Source organism: Rutidosis leptorrhynchoides, chromosome 2 (assembly GCF_046630445.1).
Source record: "Rutidosis leptorrhynchoides isolate AG116_Rl617_1_P2 chromosome 2, CSIRO_AGI_Rlap_v1, whole genome shotgun sequence".
NCBI classification, from domain to species: domain Eukaryota; kingdom Viridiplantae; phylum Streptophyta; class Magnoliopsida; order Asterales; family Asteraceae; genus Rutidosis; species Rutidosis leptorrhynchoides.
The window spans coordinates 92581766-92595006 of NC_092334.1; positions in this window are offsets into that span (position 1 = coordinate 92581766).

The window sequence follows — 13241 nt, forward strand, 5'->3', positions numbered from 1 at the left end:
CAATTAATCGTAGATCTCAACCTAGAGAACATATGTTGGTCAATAAATGTCTATTAAGCTAGGTCAGGTCATAGTGTATCACAATCCTAATGCTCGAGATCGACATATAATAGTTATCCAAAGTCGTTTCAAAAAGTCAATTTTGACAATAGTTCAACAAAACGAGACGTGCCTTATATAAGGATTCATTTACTCGGTTGGTAATATTTAAAAGTTCACTTTATCAGTCTCGTAAACAATTTGTTTAAATCTTAATTGCAGATTCAAAATCAATTTCAATTAACGTCAATCATAATTCAGTTGATCATATCTTTTAATCCGTTCATCGAAACTATTCGATATTTAAATGAAAAGTTATTGATTTTTCGTCATCTTTCCAAAAACATGTATATCATATACCTTTTACCAGTAATATATGTATTTAATTAGTGATTCATTATAAACTGTTTAATGATGAAATTTAGCATACAAGCATATATAAATATATATACTCGAGCACTAGACATGGATACATAATTAATATATAAAAGATAAGATATGAGTGCTTACATATCAGTATTGAGATTCAATATTGTAGGAAAGTACGTAGACGTAACGAAGATGATAAACACTAGGTTTGATTCACAAATATACCCCCGAACATTACCCATAACCTCCTTGGCAATAACCCATAATTTCCTTAGCTCTATCCCGCTTGAAAACCATTTTGAAAGTGACACGCTCATAACCTCGTCGTAGTATTTTATGTATAATACTAATTAATAATATTAATAATAATAAGAATAATAATAATATTAATCTTAATAATAATAATAATAATAATAATAATAATAATAATAATAATAATAATAATAATAATAATAATAATAATAATAATAATAATAATAATAATAATAATAATAATAATAATAATAAATACGGAGTAATATATGATTAGAGAAAGAAGTGTGTGAAAACTGAGCCTAAAGTCGAGCAATTTATAGAACCTTTTCTGAAAAAGTACCCCATGCGATCGCATGGGATTTGTGCTTCAAGGCCATGCGATCGCATGGCACCCTGGGACAGCTCACAAATTTTTAACTTCTTGTTTGTTTACATAATTTTATATTATATATATAATATATTTAATTTATATAATTAATTATATATTATATTAAATTCACATACATAGTTGACTTGTAATTTTTGTTCTAATAAGTCTACGTCATCACTCGACTTATGTCCCGGTTCCGGTTTTTCAAATGTCCTTTCGTACGCTGAGAAAACTTGCATTTTACGTTTCGTGTCACGTACCTTTGTCAAAATATAGCCTTAAATTATCCCTAAACTATACCACTCAAAGTATATCTTAAACTTTTGAGTATTTTGGTCATTTACTTCTATAAATCATCGTCTCGCTATTTGTTAATATATATATATATATATAATAACAATTCGTTTTTATGACCAAGTTAATATTATATTTTATCGTATTGTTAAATATATATTTTCAATATTAATAAACACGTTTTAAAATACATATCGCAAGTTATTCATATATTTAATTCCAACAGTTAATATTCCTTATTATTGTATGTGTCCAAATTACGTTATTTAAACAAACACTTTACCATTTATTCCGAATACCGTTAAGAATGAATGATTTCTCAAATCAACGTGGACCTCACAACAGAGACCCGTAATAATATCATAATCCTTAAGGGACTCATTAAATATCTTTTAATTCAATCGTTTGGCATAATCTTTTAATTCTGTAGTTGAATATATCAATCAGATAATCAAACCAATAAGTATAATGCACAGTATCATTTACTTAACATTTTGTTATGTTTTCAAGTTATAGTATATGTACCTATTTACATATAATTTTTCGCGAGTCGTTGAGAACAATCGAAGGGTAATTGAATAATTCAAAATTTTGAGATTCAACTTCATAGACTTTGCTTATCGTGTCGAAAACGTTAAAGATTAAGTTTAAATTTGGTCAGAAATTTCCGGGTCATCACAGTACCTCCCCGTTAAAGAAATTTCGTCCCGAAATTTGAGTGAGGTCGTCATGGATAATAATAAAAATGTTTTCATGAAAATATGAGTTGATAAATAGAATTTTTATTACCGTTGAATAATATGGATAAAACAATCCAATTACTCGAAGCATATGAGAGAAGTTATCGTAAAATAGTGAATTGAAGGAATAGAGATTCGCCTTAACTGTTGACGTAGTAACGATTGATTTCCAGAATTTAAGGAATAGAAAATCTTCATTATCTAAATAAGATTTGATTCTTCAGAATTTGCGAAAATTAGGATTTTCTTTGATTAAATGCGTAATCTGCCTCGATTGCTATGTCTGATATTTTGCTATAAATTAAACACTTTCGTTTTATTATTTTCACCACTCCTACATCTTCTTCTTCATTTCATACTTCCAAAAGATTGTGAAATACTTCATCCAGTTCTGATTCTTGATATACTCCTAACTTTCATATCTGTCATTCTTTTTTTTCATCTACCACCAGAGGAAGTTATTTTCTTCTACCATTACCTTGGGGTTATAGTGTTTTTCATTCTCCCATGTCTTTATATTGCTATACGCATTGATATACATAGTTTGTAATTTCGGGGTTGTTATAGGGCTTTATATTTTCCATTATATTTCGGAGCTTCATGCTTTCGTTTTCTCTTCCCGACTTTAAGTCAAGCGACTAATGGTCCAGAATTTGTAGGTATGGATTTTGAAATGAACATAGTTAATGTTCTAAGAAGGGAATTGTAATGGCACGATCTTGATTTATCAAATTACCAGAATATCCGGAAAACATCGAATCATCAAGAAATATATTTTCTTGATATATTTAGAGATTATATAGAATGAAAGAGTTATGTAACATGGTTCATGATGAGGGTGGGATCTGTGAACCTTTATCACGTTCCATTAGAAACTCAGCATGACTTACTGTAATATAATCACGTTGATCAAGTGTCATTATATTATACTAATTCATGCTTCAGTTCCCAACACTACTTCAAAACATTCATATTTTAAACTTGAAGGTTTCAGAATTTAGAAACTAAAATAGTTTCTTTTATGATGTAATACAGATAGCGCGAAGAGATGAATGATTTCAGATAAGAATAGTTATGAAGATATCTCCAGAAATATCGAGGATATTTATAATGAAAGATACGATGATATCTTAGAATTTCTAATATCAGAGGATGATGCAAAAAATCTGTCTGTGAAGGTTTAGAATGAGGAGTAAGGTGTTTGCTAACGATTTTAGCAGACACTGAATCATTTGGATCCTTTGAAAGTAAATTTCGTCCTTGTGATTTGTCCACAGCCTCCTTTATGGTTTGCTCAATCCGTTTTCCAGTTTCAAACCTTCTCTTTTTCTCAGCTTTACCACCATACTATTCTTTATCATCAAACTTTTGACTGTTAAGGTCGTTTACAGTTTTTGCTGCTTCATCAGCATTGTTCCAATTTCAGAGAACTAGTTCATAGTTTGGGATGTTTTTCAGAAACTTCACATTCGGAGTAAATAAGTCTAGGAGATAGACATTATATGTTTATATATAACTGTTGGCATAGAATTGCTGCGAAATTCGAAATACTGATTGCTAATTTTCGGTAGTTGGTATTGAAATGTCCCGTTCTTATTGATTAAAAACGTTCCATATTAATTGATTTCGTTGTGAGGTTTTGACCTCTATATGAGACGTTTTTCAAAGACTGCATTCATTTTTAAAACAAACCATAACCTTTATTTCATAAATAAAGGTTTAAAAAGCTTTACGTAGATTATCAAATAATGATAATCTAAAATATCCTGTTTACACACGACCATTACATAATGGTTTACAATACAAATATGTTACATCGAAATCAGTTTCTTGAATGCAGTTTTTACACAATATCATACAAACATGGACTCCAAATCTTCTCCTTATTTTAGTATGCAACAGCGAAAGCTCTTAGTATTCACCTGAGAATAATCATGCTTTAAACGTCAACAAAAATGTTGGTGAGTTACAGGTTTAACCTATATATATCAAATCGTAACAATAGACCACAAGATTTCATATTTCAATACACATCCCATACATAGAGATAAAAATCATTCATATGGTGAACACCTGGTAACCGACATTAACAAGATGCATATATAAGAATATCCCCATCATTCCGGGACACCCTTCGGATATGATATAAATTTCAAAGTACTAAAGCATCCGGTACTTTGGATGGGGTTTGTTAGGCCCAATAGATCTATCTTTAGGATTCGCGTCAATTAGGGTGTCTGTTCCCTAATTCTTAGATTACTAGACTTAATAAAAAGTGGCATATTCGATTTCAATAATTCAACCATAGAATGTAGTTTCACGTACTTGTGTCTATTTTATAAATCATTTATAAAACCTGTATGTATTCTCATCCCAAAAATATTAGATTTTAAAAGTGGGACTATAACTCACTTTCACAGATTTTTACTTCGTCGGGAAGTAAGACTTGGCCACTGGTTGATTCACGAACCTATAACAATATATACATATATATCAAAGTATGTTCAAAATATATTTACAACACTTTTAATATATTTTGATATTTTAAGTTTATTAAGTCAGCTGTCCTCGTTAGTAACCTACAACTAGTTGTCCACAGTTAGATGTACAGAAATAAATTGATAAATATTATCTTGAATCAATCCACGACCCAGTGTATACGTATCTCAGTATTGATCACAACTCAAACTATATATATTTTGGAATCAACCTCAACCCTGTATAGCTAACTCCAACATTCACATATAGAGTGTCTATGGTTGTTCCGAAATATATATAGATGTGTCGATATGATAGGTCGAAACATTGTATACGTGTCTATGGTATCTCAAGATTACATAATATACAATACAAGTTGATTAAGTTATGGTTGGAATAGATTTGTTACCAATTTTCACGTAGCTAAAATGAGAAAAATTATCCAATCTTGTTTTACCCATAACTTCTTCATTTTAAATCCGTTTTGAGTGAATCAAATTGCTATGGTTTCATATTGAACTCTATTTTAAGAATCTAAACAGAAAAAGTATAGGTTTATAGTCGGAAAAATAAGTTACAAGTCATTTTTGTAAAGGTAGTCATTTCAGTCGAAAGAACGACGTCTAGATGACCATTTTAGAAAACATACTTCCACTTTGAGTTTAACCATAATTTTTTGATATAGTTTCATGTTCATAATAAAAATCATTTTCCCAGAATAACAACTTTTAAATCAAAGTTTATCATAGTTTTTAATTAACTAACCCAAAACAGCCCGCGGTGTTACTACGACGGCGTAAATCCGGTTTTACGGTGTTTTTCGTGTTTCCAGGTTTTAAATCATTAAGTTAGCATATCATATAGATATAGAACATGTGTTTAGTTGATTTTAAAAGTCAAGTTATAAGGATTAACTTTTATTTGCGAACAAGTTTAGAATTAACTAAACTATGTTCTAGTAATTACAAGTTTAAACCTTCGAATAAGATAGCTTTATATGTATGAATAGAATGATGTTATGAATATCATTACTACCTCAAGTTCCTTGGATAAATCTACTGTAAATGATAAAAATAGATCTAGCTTCAAATGATCCTTGGATGGCTTGAAAGTTCTTGAAGCAGAATCATGACACGAAAACAATTTCAAGTAAGATTTCTACTCGAAATAAGATTGTTATAGTTATAGAAATTGAATTAAAGTTTGAATATGATTATTACCTTGTATTAGAAAGATAACCTACTGTAAGTAACAAAGTTTTCTTGATCTTGGATGATTACTTGGAATGGATTTAGAAAACTTGGAAGTAAACTTGCAATCTTGGAAGTATTCTTGATTTTATGAAACTAGAACTTTTGGAATTTATGAAGAACACTTAGAACTTGAAGATAGAACTTGAGAGAGATCAATTAGATGAATAAAATTGAAGAATGAAAGTGTTTGTAGGTGTTTTTGGTCGTTGGTGTATGGATTAGATATAAAGGATATGTAATTTTGTTTTCATGTAAATAAGTCATGAATGATTACTCGTATTTTTGTAATTTTATGAGATATTTTATGCTAGTTGCCAAATGATGGTTCCCACATGTGTTAGGTGACTCACATGGGCTGCTAAGAGCTGATCATTGGAGTGTATATACCAATAGTACATACATCTAAAAGCGGTGTATTGTACGAGTACGAATACGGGTGCATACGAGTAGAATTGTTGATGAAACTGAACGAGGATGTAATTGTAAGCATTTTTGTTAAGTAGAAGTATTTTGATAAGTGTCTTGAAGTCTTTCAAAAGTGTATGAATACATATTAAAACACTACATGTATATACATTTTAACTGAGTCGTTAAGTCATCGTTAGTCGTTACATGTAAATGTTGTTTTGAAACCTTTAGGTTAACGATCTTGTTGAATGTTGTTAACCCATTATTTATTATAACAAATGAGATGTTAAATTGTTATATTATCATGATATTATGATATATAATATATCTTAGTATGATATATATACAGTTAAATGTCGTTACAACGATAATCGTTACATATATGTCTCGTTTCGAAATCATTAAGTTAGTAGTCTTATTTTTACATATGTATTTCATTGTTAATACACTTAATAATATATTTACTTATCATTTAACATAATTAACCAAGTGTATCAATATCTTAATATGATTCATATGTACCTAGTAAGACGTTGTTATAACGATAATCGTTATATATATCGTTTTCGAGTTTCTTAAATTAATAGTCTCATTTTTATGTATATAACTCATTGTTAAAATACCTAATGAGATACACACTTATAATAAAATCATGTTAACTATATATATAACCATATATATGTCATCGTATAGTTTTTACAAGTTTTAACGTTCGTGAATCACCGGTCAACTTGGGTGGTCAATTGTCTATATGAAACCTATTTCAATTAATCAAGTCTTAATAAGTTTGATTGCTTAACATGTTGGAAACACTTAATCATGTAAATAAAAATTTTATTTAATATATATATAAACATGGAAAAGTTCGGGTCACTACAGTACCTACCCGTTAAATAAATTTCGTCCCGAAATTTTAAGCAGATGGAGGTGTTGACGTATCTTCTGGAAATAAATGCGGGTATTTCTTCTTCATATGATCTTCACGCTCCCAGGTGAACTCGGGTCCTCTACGAGCATTCCATCAAACCTTAACAGTCGGTATCTTGTTTTGTTTAAGTCTCTTAACCTCACGATCCATTATTTCGACGGGTTCTTCAATGAATTGAAGTTTTTCATTGATTTGGATTTTGTCCAACGGAATAGTGAGATCTTCTTTAGCAAAATATTTCTTCAAATTTGAGACGTGGAAAGTGTTATGTACAGCCGCGAGTTGTTGAGGTAGCTCCAGTTGGTAAGCTACTGGTCCGACACGATCTATAATCTTGAATGGTCCAATGTACCTTGGATTTAGTTTCCCCCGTTTACCAAATCGAACAACGCCTTTCCAAGGTGAAACCTTAAGCATGACCATTTCTCCAATTTCAAACTCTATATCTTTTCTTTTACTGTCCGTGTAGCTCTTTTTTTGACTCTGGGCGGTTTTCAATCTTTGTTGAATTTGGATGATTTTCTCGGTAGTTTCTTGTATTATCTCCAGACCCGTAATCTGTCTATCCCCCACTTCACTCCAACAAATCGGAGACCTGCACTTTCTACTATAAAGTGCTTCAAACGGCGCCATCTCAATGCTTGAATGGTAGCTGTTGTTGTAGAAAAATTCTGCTAACGGTAGATGTCGATCCCAACTGTTTCCAAAATCAATAACACAAGCTCGTAGCATGTCTTCAAGTGTTTGTATCGTCCTTTCACTCTGCCCATCAGTTTGTGGATGATTTATCAGTACTCATGTCTAGACGAGTTCCCAATGCTTGCTGTAATGTCTGCCAGAATCTTGAAATAAATCTGCCATCCCTATCAGAGATAATAGAGATTGGTATTCCATGTCTGGAGACGACTTCCTTCAAATACAGTCGTGCTAACTTCTCCATCTTGTCATCTTCTCTTATTGGCAGGAAGTGTGCTGACTTGGTGAGACGATCAACTATTACCCAAATAGTATCATAACCACTTGCAGTCCTTGGCAATTTAGTAATGAAATCCAAGGTAATGTTTTCCCATTTCCATTCCGGGATTTCAGGTTGTTGTAGTAGACCTGATGGTTTCTGATGTTCAGCTTTGACCTTAGAACACGTCAAACATTCTCCTACATATTTAGCAATATCGGCTTTCATACCTGGCCACCAAAAATGTTTCTTAAGATCCTTGTACATCTTCCTCGTTCCAGGATGTATTGAGTATCTACTTTTATGAGCTTCTCTAAGTTCCATTTCTCTCATATCTCTAAATTTTGGTACCCAAATTCTTTCAGCCCTATACCGGGTTCCGTCTTCCCGAATATTAAGATGCTTCTCCGATCCTTTGGGTATTTCATCCTATAAATTTCCCTCTTTTAAAACTCCTTGTTGCGCCTCCTTTATTTGAGTAGTAAGGTTAGTGTGAATCATTATATTCATAGATTTTACTCGAATGGGTTCTCTGTCCTTTCTGCTCAAGGCGTCGGCTACCACGTTTGCCTTCCCCGGGTGGTAACGAATCTCAAAGTCGTAATCATTCAACAATTCAATCCACCTACGCTGCCTCATATTCAGTTGTTTCTGATTAAATATGTGTTGAAGACTTTTGTGGTCGGTATATATAATACTTTTGACCCCATATAAGTAGTGTCTCCAAGTCTTTAATGCAAAAACAACCGCGCCTAATTCTAAATCATGCGTCGTATAATTTTGCTCGTGAATCTTCAATTGTCTAGACGCATAAGCAATCACCTTCGTCCGTTGCATTAATACACAACCGAGACCTTGCTTTGATGCGTCACAATAAATCACAAAATCATCATTCCCTTCAGGCAATGACAATATAGGTGCCGTAGTTAGCTTTTTCTTCAATAATTGAAACGCCTTCTCTTGTTCATCCTTCCATTCAAATTTCTTCCCTTTATGCGTTAATGCAGTCAAGGGTTTTGCTATTTTGGAGAAATCTTGGATGAATCTTCTGTAGTAACCAGCCAATCCTAAAAATTGACGTATATGCTTCGGAGTTTTTGGGGTTTCCCACTTTTCAACGGTTTCGATCTTTGCCGGGTCCACCTGGATACCTTCTTTGTTCACTATGTGACCGAGGAATTGAACTTCTTCCAACCAAAATGCACACTTTGAAAACTTAGCGTACAGTTTTTCTTTCCTCAATACTTCTAGCACTTTTCTCAAATGTTCTTCGTGCTCTTGATCATTCTTTGAGTAAATAAGTATGTCATCAATGAAAACAATGACAAACTTGTCAAGATATGGCCCACACACTCGGTTCATAAGGTCTATGAACACAACTGGTGCGTTAGTCAATCCAAACGGCATAACCATAAACTCGTAATGACCATAACGCGTCCTAAAAGCAGTTTTTGGAATATCATCCTCCTTTACTCGCATTTGATGATATTCAGAACATAAATCGATCTTCGAATAAACCGACGAGCCTTGTAGTTGATCAAATAAGTCGTTAATTCTCGGCAATGGATAACGGTTTTTGATGGTAAGTTTGTTCAACTCTCTGTAGTCAATACACAACCTAAATGTACCATCCTTCTTCTTGACAAACAAAATAGGAGCTCCCCATGGTGATGTGCTTGGTCGAATGAAACCACGTTCTAATAGTTCTTGCAGTTGGCTTTGCAGTTCTTTCATCTCGCTGGGTGCGAGTCTATAAGGAGCACGAGCTATTGGTGCAGCTCTTGGTACAAGATCTATTTGAAATTCAACAGATCGATGTGGAGGTAGTCCCGGTAATTCTTTCAGAAATACATCGGGAAATTCTTTTGCGATTGGAACATCATTGATGCTCTTTTCTTCAGTCTGTACTTTCTCGACGTATGCTAGAACAACATAGCAACCTTTTCTTATTAGTTTTTGTGCCTTCAAATTACTAATAAGATGTAGCTTCATGTTGCCCTTTTCTCCGTACATCATTAAGAGTTCTCCTTCTTCTCGTACAATGCGAATTGTATTTTTATAACATACGATCTCTGCTTTCACCTTCTTCAGCCAGTCCATGCCAACTATTACATCAAAACTCCCTAACTCTACTGGTATCAAATCAATATTAAATATTTTGCTACCCAGTTTAATTTCTCGATTCCGGCATATATTATCTGCTGAAATTAATTTACCGTTTGCTAATTCGAGTAAAAATTTACTATCCAACGGCGTCAATGGACAACTTAATTTAGCACAAAAATCTCTACTCATATAGCTTCTATCCGCACCCGAATCAAATAAAACGTAAGCAGATTTATTGTCAATAAGAAACGTACCCGTAACAAGCTCCGGGTCTTCCTGTGCCTCTGCCGCATTAATATTTTCCGCGGCCTTGTCCATTTGTGTTCTCCTGGTTCGGGCAATTTCAAATAATGTGGCCTGGTTTTCCACATTTATAACAAACTACATTGGCATAACTTGCTCCGACACTACTTGCTCCGCCATTACTCGTTTCGACACCATTTATTCCTTTCGTTTTGTTAACTCCTGGTCCGTAGACCTCACACTTCGCCGCGCTATGACCATTTCTTTTACACTTGTTGCAAAATTTGGTGCAGAACCCCGAGTGATACTTTTCACACCTTTGGCATAGCTGATTCTGATTGTTGTTGTTGTTGCAGTTGTTGTTGTTGTTGGGATGATTGTTGTAGTTGCTGTTGTTGTTGTTGTTGTTGTTGGGCCGTTTGTTGTAGTTGCGATTGATGTTGCGATTATTGGGATAATTGTTGCGATTATTATTGTAATTGCTGTTGTTGTTGTATTGGTGATTCTTATCACCGTTTTCCTCCCACTTTCTTTTGACTTGCTTCACATTGACCTCTTCAGCCGTCTGTTCTTTAATTCTTTCCTCAATCTGGTTCACTAGTTTGTGAGCCATTCTACATGCCTGTTGTAAGGAGGCGGGCTCGTGTGAACTTATATCTTCTTGGATTCTTTCCTGTAATCCTTTCACAAACGCGTCGATCTTCTCTTCCTCATCTTCGAATGCTCCCGGACACAATAGGCACAATTCTGTGAATCGTCTTTCGTACGTGGTAATATCAAATCCTTGGGTTCGTAACCCTCTAAGTTCTGTCTTGAGCTTATTGACCTCGGTTCTGGGACGGTACTTCTTGTTCATCAAGTGCTTGAATGCTGACCACGGTAGTGCGTACGTATCATCTTGTCCCACTTGCTCTAGATAGGTATTCCACCATGTTAACGCAGAATCTGTGAAGGCATGCGTAGCGTACTTCACTTTGTCCTCTTCAGTACACTTACTTATGGCAAACACCGATTCGACCTTCTCGGTCCACCGTTTCAATCCGATCGGTCCTTCAGTTCCATCAAATTCCAAAGGTTTGCAGGCAGTGAATTCTTTGTAGGTGCATCCTACACGATTTTCTGTACTGCTAGATCCAAGGTTATTGTTGGTATGTAGCGCAACCTGTACTGCGGCTATATTTGAAGCTAGAAAAGTACGGAATTCCTCTTCATTCATATTCACGGTGTGTCGAGTAGTCGGTGCCATTTCCTTCAAAATAGTCAAATGGAACAAGTTAATCATACAGAATATTAAGAGTAGTTAATAGTATTTCGTAGCATAATATGAACTCATTTATAAAAGCTTTTTCTTCATATTAGCGTTTTATAAGTTTAAATTCGGATAGTACCTACCCGTTAAGTTCATACTTAGTAGCTAATATACAATTCAACTACTACAATTCTATATGAAAAACTGATTATAATAATATTTCGCGTTCAAACTTTTATACAATATTTTACAAACTTACAATACCGCTTATTTTACATAAATCATGAAATATAGCACACAATAACTTTGATACAAGATAGTTGTAAAGATAATTCTAGCTAGTACACAAGTCGTTCAGTAAAGGCAATAAAGACACGTAATTCATACGTCCAGAAACAAGTCATGCATTCTGGTTTTACTAGGACTACTTCCCATCCTTGGTCTTGTGGAACATAACCGTTATGGCCGTTGATAAGACAGCGTGTTGTAACGTCGTCAAAGGGACGAGGGTTACGTAATGACCAACAGTCTCGTAATAACCTAAAAACCTCATTTCTTACCCCAATTACCGACTCCGTCACTTGTGGGAACGTTTTGTTTAATAGTTGTAGCCCGATGTTCTTTTTCTCACTTTGGTGAGAAGCGAATATTACTAACCCGTAAGCATAGCATGCTTCTTTATGTTGCATGTTAGCCACTTTTTCTAAATCATGAAGTCCTATATTCAGATACATTGAGTCAAAATAATTTCTTAACCCGTTGCGTAAAATAGCATTTGGGTTCCCCGCAATATATGCGTCAAAGTAAACACATCGTAACTTATGGGTTTCCCAATGTGATATCCCCCATCTTTCAAACGAAAGTCTCTTATAAACCAAGACATTCTTGGAACGTTCTTCGAATGTCTTACAAACTGATTTCGCCGTAAATAGTTGTGCTGAAGAATTCTGACCGACTCTAGACAAGATTTCATCAATCATGTCTCCGGGTAGGTCTCTTAAAATGTTGGGTTGTCTATCCATTTTGTGTTTTTATACTGTAAAATAGACAAGAGTTAGATTCATAAAACAAAAATACTTATTAATACAAGCAATTTTTACATATATCATAAAGCATAAGCACACTATATTACATATATTACACCACACAAATACAACTATCTTATTCTGACTCGCTCGTTTCTTCTTCTTCGGTTTTGGTTCATTTTGCCAAGTTTCTAGGGATATATGATGTTCCCCTAATACGAGCTGTCATTTTCCACAACGGTTTAGAAAAACCTGGTGGTTTAGAGGTTCCCGGGTCATTGTTACAACTTAAGGGCTTCGGGGGTTGACGATACATATAAAGTTCATCAGGGTTGGAATCAGATTTCTCTATTTTTATGCCCTTTCCCTTATTATTTTCTTTTGCCTTTTTAAATTCAGTTGGGGTAATTTCTATAACATCATCGGAATTCTCGTCGGAATCCGATTCATCGGAGAATTGGTAATCCTCCCAATATTTTGCTTCCTTGGCGGAAACACCATTGACCATAATTAACCTTGGTCGGTTGGT